Source organism: Arachis hypogaea, chromosome 6, assembly GCF_003086295.3.
Source record: "Arachis hypogaea cultivar Tifrunner chromosome 6, arahy.Tifrunner.gnm2.J5K5, whole genome shotgun sequence".
In the NCBI taxonomy this organism is placed as follows: domain Eukaryota; kingdom Viridiplantae; phylum Streptophyta; class Magnoliopsida; order Fabales; family Fabaceae; genus Arachis; species Arachis hypogaea.
In genome coordinates, this window is record NC_092041.1 from 8,673,324 (window position 1) to 8,688,968 (window position 15,645).

General features: G+C 35.0%; 1 long non-coding RNA gene across 3 annotated transcripts; it reads left to right on the top strand.

Moving 5' to 3' along the window:
- Positions 1–5,968: 5,968 nt before the first annotated feature.
- LOC112695839 (uncharacterized) lies at positions 5,969–14,759 on the top strand. 3 transcript variants are annotated; one of them, XR_011862857.1, is made up of 6 exons: positions 5,969–6,901; positions 7,004–7,070; positions 7,229–7,363; positions 8,080–8,159; positions 8,680–8,754; positions 14,442–14,759. It is a non-coding gene; the product is annotated as an uncharacterized lncRNA (long non-coding RNA). The 3 variants fall into 3 exon arrangements; XR_003150532.3 differs by lacking the exon at positions 14,442–14,759 and having other exon boundaries at positions 8,680–9,035; XR_003150531.3 differs by lacking the exons at positions 7,004–7,070; positions 14,442–14,759 and having other exon boundaries at positions 8,680–9,034.
- Positions 14,760–15,645: the final 886 nt, after the last annotated feature.

The window sequence follows — 15,645 nt, forward strand, 5'->3', positions numbered from 1 at the left end:
TGAAGCCACGGTAGTAATAGGAATGCTCAACAAATCTCGTGCCATTAGTGATAGTGTTGGAAAACGATGATGGTGGTCTTTCCACCATTGCAAAACATCAATGATTGCATCATTGCAAAATAATGTTGCCTCACTCAAATAAATATCCAGTTGGTTCTTTCCACTTTTCACTTCAGCTTCTTGATTACGGGACATCAAATTCTTTGCATTACAAACAATATATGAATCAAAAAGCATGAAAAATAAAAAACACATATAATCAAGTAGATAAAAATACTTACGCCAACAATTTTAATAAGCTGAGTTCCAATTGCAGAAGATGTTGCTTGAGAAAAATTACTTGAAAGTTGGGAAGAACTCTCTACAGTTGTAGAGGAATTTTGATCATAAACCTCAAACAGCTTGTATAACTTACTCTTCACAAGCTCCACTTTGTCTTTAGCACTAATAGGATCAATCTCATTATAGCAATGAACCAAAGTGTTGAGTTTAAATCTAGGATCAAGAACTGCCCCAAATGTAAGAACAACACTGTATTTTTCCCAATATTTATTGAACTTAATCATCATTTTTTCTCCCATGTTCCTTATAAGCACTTCATCATTCTTTAAACTATTCATTAAAATCAGCTGGATTTGCCAAACTTGTAAAAAATACAAGTTGGATGTTGGGTAAGAAGTTCCAGACATCAACTTGGTAGTTTCGTAAAATGGTAACAAGAAATCACATATCTTTTCAGTTCTTCTCCACTCATCTGATGAAGGACAAAACTCCCTAAACCCAGCTTCTTTTACTTTATACATTTCAAAAGCTTTCTTATAAGGAATAGCACTTGCAAGCATTGCATAAAGTGAATTCCACCTAGTTGGAACATCTAAACATAATGCAGTCGTATACTCAAGTCCCTCAATATCTTCAAAACATTCTTTAAACTTAACCATTCGACTTTCAGATTTTCTCAGAAACTTAATACCCTCTCTAATCTTAGACACTGCATCACCACATATTTTCATTCCATCTTGGATAATAAGATTTAAAATATGAGCAGAGCAACGAACATGAAAGAATTCACCACCACACAACAATGAACCATGCACATCCAAAGTACTTTTCAAGTGTTCAACACAAGTATCATTAGAAGAAGCATTATCCAAAGTAATGGAAAAAATCTTTTTATCAACTTTCCACTCAGTCAAAAGCGTAAAGATTTTAGAAGACAATTCAAATCCTGTGTGAGGAGGAGGCATATGACAAAAATTGATAATTTTACTCTGTAATTTCCAGTTCTCATCAACAAAATGTGCAGTCAAACATATAAACCCCTCATTGGTACTGGAAGTCCAAAGATCAGATGTTAAGCAAATTCTATTTGGAATGGAAACTAAAATTTTTTTAAGTTTCGCAGCTTCTCTCTTGTAAACTTTCACTATGTCAGCTTTAACCGTATTCCTAGAAGGAAGTTTCAAAGTTGGACTAATATATTTCACCCAATTTCTAAATCTCCTATCATCAACCATATTAAAAGGCTTATCCCCAGCAACTACATACCCAGCAAACATATCTCTAGCCACTCCTGAATCAATCTTAAGTGAACCCATTTTAAGTTGCAATTCTGCTATAGTCTGACCAATATCTTCATGCTTAATTTGAGTACAACTATCAAGATTCCGTTTTATAGTAGAAGTGCCATATCGCTTACCTCCAGCTTTAAACACTTTCTTGCATCCTTTACACTCAGCACGTTCTACTCCATCCTTATCTGGACCGAGCTTTTTGAAAAAATTCCAAACATCAGAGGTTGCTGGTCTCAGCCTTTTCGAACTAGGTTCATCAACCTCGACCGGAGCAGCCTCAGAACCAACTCCAGTGGTAACAAGGTTACTCACAGTTTCAGAATTCATATTTCCTGAAATAAAAGTAAAATGTAAATTGTTTATATGAACTAGGTTTTTCAACCATTAGCAAATCATACAAAAAACAGTAAGTATTCAGTCATAATCAAAACTCAACCATTATGAAGTATATTCAAAACTCAACCATTATCAAATTCAAGCATTTAACCAACAATCAACCATTATCAAGTATATTTAAAAATTGAATACTCATCTAGTTAGAACAATTTAGCACATTAACTTAAATGCATATTTTAACAACGAAATAAATTGTTGTCCCGCAATCAATGTATAGTCAAATACTGTTATTTTTCTTAAGAACTGGTACCACCCTCAAATCTCAATTACAACCAGTTGACCCTTTGCCAGGGCAAAATTTTAATTTATAAACCATAACTCAAAGTTATCTTATTTAACTTAATGTTTATAATTTCATACATATAACATTTATAATTACACACTTATTACATCTAATATTATTCAATTTTAAACCTTGGCAAGGGAAAAATTTTAATTTATAATGCTTACTGAAACAGAATAGGAGGAAAAATATTAAAAGAAAAATAATCTCCAACTGTGAGATTCTAACAAATTTAGAACTGAATTATATGAAAACAACATCCAATCAAAGCTAAATTTATTGGGAACTAAATTTCAAAGACTCTGTATTCTAACAACAATCATAAAGGATTAAGTACCTTGGAGCCAAGTTTGGATCTGCCACAGGAAATCTTTCACCAGTTTTTGGGAGGGGATAGTAGTCTAGAAGAGAGGTTTTTGAGGGATCAATATGTTCACTCAATTCCTCTAATTGATCATCAGTGAAAAGCTGTCTAAGAACAGCCCCACCAGTGTTTGAAGCACCGCCAATAAGCCATTTATCATCGAGGCGATGGCTATACACACCAAACCTTGAATCCTCAATTCTTGTGTTACTCAATAGCTTAATAGCAAGTGTTGAACCCAGAGAAGTGACATATTCAACAAGAATATGATTGATAAACAAGCTTTAGTTTAATAATTGAGAATAGGATGAATGAATGTCTAATCAAATGGCCTAGGAGAAAGATTTAGATGCAAAATAATGATATAGATGAATAATGGAACAACATATTTAACATTCTTGAAGCTGAAGTTTCTTATATAACAAGATTAAGCTGTCTATAATGAGAGTATGGCAGATCATGAATACTTGTGATTAAAGAAAAGTTGGAAGTTTAAAAAATTTACTACTTGACCTGACACTCATAATCAAAACTCAACCATTATGAAGTATATTCAAAACTCAACCATTATCACATTCAAGTATTTAACCAACAATCAACCATTATCAAGTATATTTAAAAATTGAATACATGATGGATCCATAAAAATTGAGCAATTAATCCATTATCAAATTCACCACTTGGGTGCTAAAAACTGCACTAACAACTGTATAGACAGCTGCATTTGATGTAACAACAGAACAAAAAAAAGGATTAGTTGCATATGAATTGAAAGAATATGTACAATAGGTATGAGTTAACCACCAGAATGACAAATTCAAAGAATATGTCTTCTGTTTTTTTTATAATGACAGTGAGCTCAATAACTCAGATATTTCTTCTCATCAATAAAATTGTTCAATTCTCTTAAGATAACTCCACCCTTTTTCTGTACATAATAAATAACAACACCATGCACCTTCACTTAGCAATACACACTATAAATTACAATCATCAAGTATATCATATATCAACTTGTGTTAAACTGTTAATAATTTGAAAACAAAGAATTAGTTACAAATATGTGTTCAGGACTTCAGGTAATAGCATTAGCAAAGGTTAGAGTTGTGCAGACCTTGAAGGATCAAGGAGACAAGCAAGCAGCAGCCGTGACCGAGAGCGTGGAGTAGCCGTGACCAAGAGCAAGGAGCAGCCGTGACCCGTGACCGAGAGCGAGGAGCAGCAGATTCAGAGGACAAGCCACGACTCACAAGACCCAGGAGCCCAGGACCGAGACCAGCAGGCAGCAGCGACGACGGCCAGACAGAGGTGAGGACGTAACTCTGAAGTTCGAGCTGAGGTCACTGGACGATGGAATTGAGAGACTGAGAGTGACGGTGAGGAGCTTAGGATGACCGAGTGAGAGACTGAGAGTGGCGGTGAGGAACTGAGGAACTGAGACTGAGGAACCGAGTGAGAGGCTGAGATCCGTCGAGGAGACTGGAGAGTGGAGACGAGACGACTGAGTGTCTGGGTGCTGCCGTCTGCCGAGGAACTGAGAGGAGAGGACCGAGGAGTGAGAGTGAGGCAGCTGCAATGGGGATTAGGGATTGGGGAATGGCCGAATGGGGATTCAATTTAGGGTTTCAGGCTTTCAGCCGTTTAGGTGGGTGGGGAATGGGGATTGGGTCGGGTCGGGTCGGTTGGGGTGGGTTCATGGGTTCTGGGTCTGGGTTCATCGGTAATGGGTTCAGCCAAAAAAAAAACCTTCAGCCCGCCCTGCCCCGCCAAAGCCCACGGTTTAAGCGGTTTGGGTTAGGCGGGCTTTTGTCTTACGGCGGTCCCAAATTTCCAGCCCAGCCCGCCTTTTTTGGCGGGTTACGCGGGCCGGCCCGGCGGATTAAGGCCCGTTTGCCACCCCTACTTGCTGCTCCTCGTTAACATCATCTCCCTCTGCACTGCCACAGCCTTTCTTTATGCTTCTTCTCTTCTTCTTTTGCTGCTACCTCATCTTCGTCTCTCTGCTTCTCCTCCAGCCTTCCTCCACTGCATCCTCCTCTCTCCCGGTTTGCTCTAACTCTCTGTCTCTGCAGGTTTTTCTAATCTCAGTTGATTATCTCTTTTAACTTGCTTTCCTTTCTCATGCCAGTTTCTTCTATTGATCTTCTCCGATGAAAACAAGAATACTACATTCTCATTCCAGTCTTTATGCGTATTATCAAGCTCTAAATACTAAAGTTAGGTAATGTTTGCTTGGATTTTGCCTCTTGATCAATCAACTCCTTATTGGGAACCTATTTTCCAGTAATTTTATTTCTTTTTTTATAGAACCTTGCATTTGAAGTTGGGTTTGAGTTTTGCTCTTCAGTGAGTCACACACTCTTTAATCTTTGATTGTTACGACAACGTGTGATAGAAGAATTCAGATCTAGAAATATGCCTTCAAACTTGGTAAGTTTCAACTTTTCTTTTTTTATTTATTTTACAATCAATAATTAGTTTAAATTCTTTGATTTCAGGTTGTACTATTCAGGAGTGCAATTGGGTTCTCCTCCAGTTGATTTTTATGCGCAGATTGACACTAGCAGTGATGTTTTCTGTGTTAGCTACACCTTTTTCGGTGGTTGTCTCCAAACAAGAAGTCTCTTATGAATTATTTTAGTGATATTATCTTAAGTTGTAATCAGTAGGGGTGGCAAAGCGGGCCAACCCGCCCCGCCCAGGCCCACCTCATAAACGGGCAGACCGGCCCGCCCCGCCAACTAAAATGGGTTCAAAATGCTAGTCCGCCCCACTTTATGGCGGATTGACGGGTTGGCGGGCTAGCCCGCTTGACTCTTTTTTTTTTTTGAAAATAAAATTCATTAAAATTAACAAAAAAATAATAATTAAAAAATAAAATACAAATAAAAAATAGTCAAATTATAATATAATTTTTTTATTATTTTTTTAATTTTTAACTTCAATAAAATTGTTCAAAATAATATTTGTCAATAAAATCATCTTTATTTTAAAAGATAAGTCACATAATTTGAGCATATATACGAAATTGTAAAATAAAATAAATAAAGTTAATAACTAAAAGAAGAATAAAAACAAAAAATGAAAAAAAATGTTTAAAAATTCTATAATTATTAATTTTATAATAGTAATCACTATTTTATTTAATAAAAAAAAGAAAAATAAAAAGTTTCGGTCCGGCGGACCGGTCCGCCCCGCCCCGCCAAAACCCGCCAATTTGGCGGTGTGGATTTGGCGGGTTTTTTTAATTTGGCGGGCTCCAAATCCTAGTCCGGCCCGCTTTTTTTAGCGGGTTTAGCGGATCGGCCCGGCGGGCTCGACCCGTTTTGCGACCCCTATTCTCTTGCCACCGCTCTGGTGTTCTTCGCTGCCAGGTGCAATGCTTTTTCTATTCTCCGCTGCAATTCTTCTTTTATTGTTTCTTTTTATTTTTATTATTTTAAAATTTGATAGTTTGCTTTCTAACTTATGCGTCTAGTACTCTTACTTCCTGGTAAATTTTATTATTTAATTCTATTATAACTTTTTAGTCTTTATTGATGTCAAATGTGTTGCTGCTGCTTAAGTGTTATTTTTACTGAGTTTGCTGCTCAAATTTTGTTATCACTTTATCAGAATGATGTTAGGTGAATTTCATGTTGCTCAGTTTGGACTTTGTAAATGAAAGCTTAACTTAGATTGGTGCCGATGAGTTTTTGCAAATCAAGGAAAAAGGCTCACATATGAATTGAATTCATTTCCATGTGCCGATGAGTTTGAATGGATGGCAATTTCTTAATATACTTCTCCGGCAAAGAAATGAAATAGGGAAGAATTGCATTAACGAAATGAAAAGTAGTATTATCTTTTAATTTCCATTTGTTGTGATTGATTATCGGTTTACTAATAGGATTTAATTTTCTGTAAAGTGTTAAAACTTGTATATAGATATCACATTATATATTGTTACATCAGTATTATTTTTCATACCCACTACATGAATGCTCATCTTTGTGAGTGAATCATTTTGATTGCATGAACCTTTTACATTGTCTGTGCATTAGATATCACATTATATATTGTCTGTGCATTAGAATCAACCTCATTTTTTTTTTCTTGAAAGAAAGATTATATGTAATGTCTATTAACTGTTGCCTACGCTATTTCTGAGTTTGGATTGGATTTCAATATTGTATATTTCAGTGCATATTAGGGGGGAAAAAAGGTACAACAAAGAAGCAAAAAGAACCGTTGTTCCAATGCTATTTAATTGCTATCATTGCTGTGTAGTTTGAGTTATTACAGGTTAGCCTAGCTATTTATATATTCAATATTCATTCTAAACTCCCATTTAGTGTTTATTGAAGTTCTCTATTATTCATGTTGCACTCCTAACTCTTGGGATAGGTGGAACTCCGTTAATTAAGTATCGGTCTAAAAGAAGTGGTTTTAGTATTCCACTCCTGTAGTTAACGTAAACACTTTATCTTAACTCTTCATCTATTATAGTTTGTTTTGGTTTTCCTTCATGACCAAGTGATTATAATACCAAAGTTTAACTTAGTTGCCCAAAAGATTCATTGGTGAACCTTGCTTATCTAAGAATTTCTCTTATGTGTTTGAAACTTTCAGGATTTTGGTGTTCTCATGATCCCAACAGTACCAGGGTCTCCACCAAAGCTACAAACAGATCCATCTGAATTAGAAGTTTTTCGAGCAAGGGCATTTAGCTTGCTGTCCATTGCTGGAGTCTCTGGATTTTGCCAGGTTGTTCCTCTCTCCGCTATTATATATTTTTTAGAACTAATTGAAGCAATAAGAGGCCTCTTCTTATTTTAATATATCAGCAGGACTTTGCTCTCGTTGAATGCATGGTTTGACTATTATTTCAATTAGTGCCTTCATTATATATATTCCACTAGCCTTGCTTGCTTCATTTCTTTTACGGGCCTAGCTCATTATCATTATTAGGTCCTTTATCTTCTAGATTATTTCAAAATATATAGATGTGCCTTTCTAATATAAATTCATTATTGACTCTAAATTAGGATTTTTCCCTTAAGAAAATTTAATAGCTCTTTTTCTTTTTTTCAAATAGTAGTTTTCAAACTAAATTATTCAGTAAATTGCTTCATGAGAAGGGAAGAGAATATATAATTGACGTGTGTGGTGTTTCTTTTTTTTTTTTTCATCACATGCTTTGAATTGAAATAGATCAGGTCATCTGTAGTTAATTAGCTACCTATTTTGTATGTATGGATAAACTCTCGCAGTCATTTTATTTCATGAATTTTCTATATATTTTATGGTCTATATATTTTTTAATTGACAGGATGTGAGGCTTATGAGAAGAGGATATAATGTTATTTTTTGTGCCTTAAAATACTAGTGTAGTACTAAATACGCTTCAAGGATTTGGCCAATTTTAAGGGCTGGGTTCTTGTTCTTATTTTTCTCTTATTTTTATTTATTTTTTTTACCAGAGAATCACTTACAGTTAGATTCCCAGTTATGCTTGCTTGGTAAAAAGAAACTTCTTTGCAGAGGAATAACTGGTTTTCAGGTACTTCCGTTTATTTCTGATTTTTCTGCCAATGAGTCCTTTGTCTTTTCTCCCTTGAAACTCCTTTTTCTCTAATATTAACTGGAATATACACCTTCTGCACTTTCTGTCTCTTTTGGCAAGTCCTTTGCTGTCTCCTTTGATTCATACATGATAGCAGTTTATCAGAAGGTTAAGAATTGTGTGCTTGCTCAATTAACTGAGATTGTAATTTTAGCTTAATATATATCAACATGTCACATCTTTCCCATTTATTTTTGTTCTCTTTTTTCCTTCTTATTTTTAGCTAATTTTGTTCTTCATATGTGAAATTTCGAATAGATTAATTTGACATGGTTAATCGAAAAAAGGTTATCAAATTAGTCCGGTTCATTGTTGGACCTTTTGTATTTTTTGACTATCCAATTGGAGTATTTATTTATAATAAAAAGCTTCTGTATTTATTTATAATAAAAAGCTTTTCCAGCATCTATTTATTTATAATAAATTTAAGCAGGTTTTATTTTATCCTTTTCTTTAGGTTTGAAATTGATTGCGTAGCTTCCATTCTATTTTCAAGCTTTGTAATTATGTGAGGGGCGTCCAACGAGTTAAGGTACTTTATTTTTATTTACTTAATTGTTTATCAATTAATGTTTTATTGTAGTTAAAATGTGATTTGTTCATGCATTTAGTTAAGATGCACTATTACAATGGGACAGGTTATGAATATGAGTCAGAGTCGCAATTGGATGTACAATAGACTAAGACTTGGTCGAAAGGGTTTAACTAGTGAATTTACAAAAGGGGTAGAAGAATTTATTTCCTTTACTGAGAGATCAGCAGATTTGTCAAGTGGACAAATTAGATGCCCTTGTTCTAGGTGTAAAAACAAGGTTTATATGAAGTCTGAAGATGTAATAATCCATTTATATAGGAAAGGATTTGTTCCTGATTATTGGCTTTGGACAAGTCATGAAGAAAATTACCCAACTTTATGTGAGATCCCTAATAGGACGGGAGAACTTGGGTTAACTTCAGTAAAGATTGATTGTTGCGTTAATGGTTACATGTTGTTCTATGCGAAAGATTGCAAAGATTTAAAGGAATGCAAGTTTTGTGGTGCACCACGGTATGATGCAAAAATAGTGAATGGAAGGCACAAGGAGATTCCTGTGAAAAGGATACACTACTTGCCTCTTATTCCTAGGTTAAAACGATTATATGCTTCTTTGAGTTCTGCTCCACATATGAGTTGGCACCGTGCACAACAGAGAGAACCAGGAGTACTATGTCACCCATCGGACGGGGAAGCATGGAAGCAATTTGATCTCAAGCATTCGGACTTTGTAGCTGAACCAAGGAATGTGAGATTAGGTTTATGTGCTGATGGATTTTCCCCCTATAATCAATCAGCTACCCCTTACTGTTGTTGGCCTGTGATTGTGACTCCCTACAATCTTCCACCAGAACTATGCATGACCATGCCATCTATGTTCCTGACCTTAATAATTCCTGACCCTATAATCCCAAGGGAAAAATAGATGTTTATTTGCAACCGTTGATAGATGAGTTGAAGCTATTATGGAATGAAGGTGTCATTACATGACATATCCCAAAAGAAGAATTTTTTTTATGAAAGCTGCACTCATGTGGACTATAAACGATTTTTCTGCATATGGCATGTTATCAGGTTGGAGCACTGCAGGTAAATTGGCATGTACGTGTTGTATGAATCAATCAATTACTTTTACTTTAAAACATGGTGGTAAATGCTTTTGGTTTGATAGCCATCGTCAATTTTTGCCTTTGGATCATCCATATCGAAGAAATAAGGTTTCATTTTTGAAAAATCGAATTGTGACAGCTCAAGCTCCGGTTAGATTGTTAGGCGAGGAGGTTTGGCGAAGTGTTTGCAATCTTTGAAGAAGTACAGAAGGTCAATCTTGTTCATGTCTTGGTTTTGGTATTTCTCATAATTGGACAAAATGAAGTATATTTTGGGAGTTACCGTATTGGAAAGACAATTTGTTAAGACATAACCTTGATGTGATGCACATTGAGAAAAATGTCTTTGATAATGTCTTTAATACGGTAATGGATATTAAAGACATGACTAAAGACAATGTGAAGGCAAGAATGGATTTGAAGGAACTCTACCGACGAAAGGATTTAGAGTTGCAATCAAATACATGAAACCCAAAGCAAAATTCACTCTCTCTATGGAACAAAAAAGGGCAGTTTATAAATAGGTTAGTGAGATTAAAATGTCAGATGGATATGCTTCTAATTTGCGTAGATGCATAAATATTCGAGAAGAGAAACTGTTTGGGATGAAAAGCCATGACTGTCATGTCTTTCTGGAACGTTTGTTATCAATTGCCTTTGCCAATCTTCAACTCCAAATCTGGAAGCCTATAGCTGAATTAAGCAAATTTTTCAAGGATTTGTGCTCCACAATTTTGTAGCCGATAACTTATTGTTGATGGAGCAAAATATTATCACCACCACATGTAAGTTGGAGCAAATTTTTTCTCCAGGATTTTTTAACTAAATGGAGCATTTGATAGAGTATATGAGGGTCTCTGCCAGTCTTTGGACACGAAAGAAGGAGAAAAAGGTATATACAGAATCGCAAAGGGGCGGAAAAGAAGAACGAGAGATTTGGATCAGATTAAGTGCATAAAGGATAAGGATGGAGAGGTGTTGGCTCAAGAGGAGAAGATTAATGAAAAGTAGAAGAGCTACTTCTACGAGTTATTTAATGAGGGACAGAAGACTCTTCCGAGCCTTGGTCGATTATGCACAAGAGAAAAAGATAAAAACTTTGACTACTATCGAAGGATTCGAGACTTCGAGGTAAAAGAGGCTCTAAAGCAGATGAAAAATGGCAGGGCAGTAGGACCTGATAATATCCCGATTGAGGTTTGGAAGGGTCTTGGAGAAAAAGGCATCAACTAGTTAACCAAGCTTTTTAATGAGATTTTAAGGTCAAAAAAGATTCCTGATGAGTGGAGAAAGAGCACCTTGGTACCTATCTACAAGAATAAGGGGATATACAAAGTTGCGAAAACTATAGAGGGATTAAGCTCATGAGTCATACTATGAAGTTATGGGAAAGGGTGATAGAACGGAGATTGAGAAAAGAGACACAAGTAACAAAGAACCAATTTGGATTTATGCCAGGAAGATCTACCACTGAAGCGATATACCTATTAAGAAGAATGATGGAGAGGTATCGTAGTAATAAAAGGAATTTACATATGGTGTTTATTGATTTGGAAAAAGCGTATGATAGGGTACCAAGGGAGGTCTTATGGAAGGTTTTAGAAAAGAGGAGAGTAAGGATCGCATATATTCGGGCAGTTAAAGACATGTATGATGGGGCCACAACTAGTGTGAAGACTCAAGGTGGTGTGACGGAGGAATTCCCTATTGGTATAGGATTACACTAGGGATCATCCTTAAGTCCATACCTTTTCACATTAGTCTTGGAAGTACTCACAGAGCACATCCAAGAGCCTGTGCCATGGTGCATGTTTTTTGCCGATGATATCGTCCTTATGGGAGAGTCATGGGAAGATCTAAATAAGAAGTTGGAGTTATGGAGAGAAGCTTTAGAAGTGTATGGTCTGCGCATAAGCCGTAGCAAGACGGAATATATGGAATGTAAGTTCAGTCTGAGAAGAGAAAACCCCAATATAGAGGTGAAGATTGGAGAGATTGAACAGGATGTAAATCATAGGATCCAAGCAGGTTGGTCAAAATGGCGGAATGCATCTGGTTTTATATGCGACAAAAAAGTGCCTTTAAAACTTAAAGGTAAATTCTATCGCATCGCTATAAGACCGGCTATGCTGTATGGTACGGAGTGTTGGGTGGCTAAAGGGGAGCACGAACATAAGCTGAATGTGGCAGAGATGAAGATGTTGAGATGGATGAGTGGTCATACGCGATTGGATAAAATAAGGAATGAAGATATAAGGGAGAGAGTTGGAGTGGCACCCATTGTGGAAAAGATGGTTGAGTCGCGTCTCAGGTGGTTTGGACATGTGAGAAGAAGACCGATAGAACATCCAGTCAGGAGGGTGGACGAGATGGAAGATGGACAAAAGGCAAAAGGCAGAGAAAGACCTAAGAAGACCATCCATGAGGTGGTCAAACGAGATCTACATGTAAACGGTCTCTCTGTAGACATGATACATGACAGAGCACAATGGCGTCGTTTGATTCATGTAGCCGACCCCACTTAGTGGGACAAAGCTTTGCTGCTGTTGTTGTTGTTATTTGTTGTTGTTGTTTGTATCTTCCGTATGAAGCAAGAGTGGGAGGTCCAGTCCAATATCAATGGATGTACCCATTTGAGAGGTATAACTTTAATTCAATGCTCTTAGTCATTTAATCTCAATCTTATGGCTGCCACTCTATGCTTACATGTTACTGCTTTAGGTACTTGAATAGATTAAAGCGAATGGTTAAAAATAAATCACGCGTTGAAAGATTTTATTTGTGAGGCGTACATGAGTCAAGAAACCTCTCATTTCTGCACTTATTATTTTGAGTCTCATGTACAATCAATGAGAACTAATTTGGGCCGAAATGATGACGGTGGAGCCATCAATATTCAATTTCCAACTTTATCAATATTCAACCATCGTGGACGCGCATCTAGGATAATTAAGAGCCGATACTTAGAGGATAAAGAGTTGGTTGCTGCACACTTACATGTTCTACAAAATTGTGAAGAAGTTGAACAATACATTGAGTAAGATCACCAAATACTCCATTTTTATATTTTAGTAGTCTTATTTACGAGGTACTTATATATATATGTATATTTATATGAAATTTAGATATTTTGTGAAAGATTTGAGAGGTAAAAATCCAAATATCAGCCAAGATGAAACCAACCGAAGAATAACATTAGAATTTCCAACTTGGTTTGAGAATTATGTAAGTTTCCTACCATTTCTTGTTAAATATTTTCATTTTTGTAAGTTAGTTATTAACACCTTGAATCTTTTCTAGATTCATGATAGCAGAAATTAAGTAATGAATCAAAGTCTACACCATTTGGCATGGGGTCCTAGTAAAAAAGTGCAAAGTTATTCTTGGTATATAGTAAATGATTTTAAGTTTCATACAGAAAATTGGAGTGTTGGTAAAAAAAGCTTTCAATGCTGGAGTTTGTGTTAATGGAGATGATGACGGCAATGAGGAAAGTTATTATAATGGAGTAATTATAGAAATCATTGAGATTGAATACTCTGGATGTGAATTGAATAGATTATTGTTGTTTAAGTATTAATGGTTTGATTGTACTCTTAACCGTGGAGTCAAGATTAATAAACAACTTGGCATTGTGGAGGTGTGTAACACAATAGAATATTTAAGATACGATCCTTTCATATTTGCTCAAAATGCAATTCAAATTTATTATGTCCCATATCCTGAAAAGATAAGAGAAAAGACCAATTGGTGGGGGGTTATCAGAACCAAATCAAGACGTACAGTTGATGATCGGTATACACTAGAACATGCATATCAAGATGAAACAACACCTGAAGAACTTGTAGGAAATGATGAACCATTTGGAAGTTTAAGAGCCGAGGATGGTGCATACGAAGAAGTTCAAGTGAATGAAGTAAATGTAGTTCACACAGATGATGGGGAGTTTGAGTTTGACAATGATTCTGAATATGACAGTAAAGATCAGATGGATATATTGCTTGATGATAATGAAGAAGATAACAATGATGAGAATCAAAATAATGTTGATAGTGATAGTGATAGTAAGGATTATTAGTCTATTGCTACCCCCAAAATCGATGCTTTCTTCTCTTCTTCTCAGCACAGGTTAACTTACTCTTCTCTTCTGTTTTGTGGGAAGGAATTGAATTGTATTTTGATGCCCTTGAGACCTTATGCACTTAATTTTAATTTGGTCTTTCAACTTCATTTCTATTTATTCTGTGTTAGTAGTTGTATGAGAATAAGAAGAAGACAGAACAGAAAGAGAGCAAATAGTATAGGAAGTGGCAGTAGAGAAATAACAGATAGAGATAGGTGAAGAATGCAAAAATCACAGATGAGGGAATATCAATGAGTTCCCAAATCGGTGGAAAAATATAAATTGTTAACTGCTTATTTTAACGTAATTAGATGCCAATCTCTCCACAAATTCCCACTCAATTCTTTTACTACTTCCAAGTGAATAAATTGTTAATTGCTTATTTTACTGAAAAGACCATTTATTTGAATTAATAATACATGGTGGTACTTATTTTATCTGAAATTATGCAGACATTGACAAAAGAAAAGGAAAATAAAAGATGACATCCAACAATAAAATAAAAAAGGTGAAATTGCCACAACTTGCTGAAAGTTTAGAAGAACCAATAACATCCAATTCTACTGCTACTCCATTTGCTACAGTGGCCAATACACTTCCGTCATTAACTCCCAATCCAAGTACCTCTGAAAACGCTCAAATAATGTCAGATCAAAGAGAGCAAATACCTAACAATGAAGTTGAAACCTAAGGCAATCAAATTGGAGTGTTATCTATTCACGCGTCTTCAAATGTTGAGACAAGTCAAAGGAAGCTAAAACTGGATTTGGCAGGAGAATGATACGTTTATATAGAATAAATGTACATAACAATGAAACTACTTATTAATAGAATAAGAAAATAGATACTTATTCAGATACAAATAATAAAGAATATAATGATTGAATAAAAAAATAATTATTATTTCTTAAAAAATAAACAGATCTTGAAAATCTTTATTAATTTGTTTTGAATGGATTTGATTAGTTATTATATCTCAATCTCAATGATATATATTTCTGATTAGTTATTAGTAATTTTTAAGGGTATTATAGCATTTTCTGATAATTACAAATGACTCTTGGATTCTCCTTATTGTTGTATTTTTTTTAATATATCTAACATTTAATCATGACAAACTGTTTTGTTATATGCCATTGTTCATTAATTTATTAATGTCCACTATAAGAAGGTTTCACTCCTTTGGTGCTTGATCGGTTGATGATTTTATTTTGTGTTTTGTGGGGATATATTTACTTCTTTAACAAATTTTTTGGATTTAAGATAAATTTACTCTGTTTTTACTATTAGACAGGGTCTTATCATTCTAAGTTTACTTTCTTAACACTATACAAGACTACAATAATTTTTTTTGAAGTTAATCTCTTATATTGTATTCCGATTGATATTAAGTAATATCTATAGATTTTTATCTTCACATACCGTGACTCATACAATTTCGGACATTATTAAAGGGCATTACTCTCAACCGTGGCTTTCGTGGAAAAAAATACCACATGCTACTAGGAAATTTTGGTGGGAAAAGTTCGAAGTTGGTTTTAGAGAAACATTTAATCTTTGGTAGATTAAGAATTAGTTCTAAGTTTGAAAAATATAATATATATTAACTTATAACTATTTTTACTTGTGTTCATTATCTAGAGCAAACATCAGTTT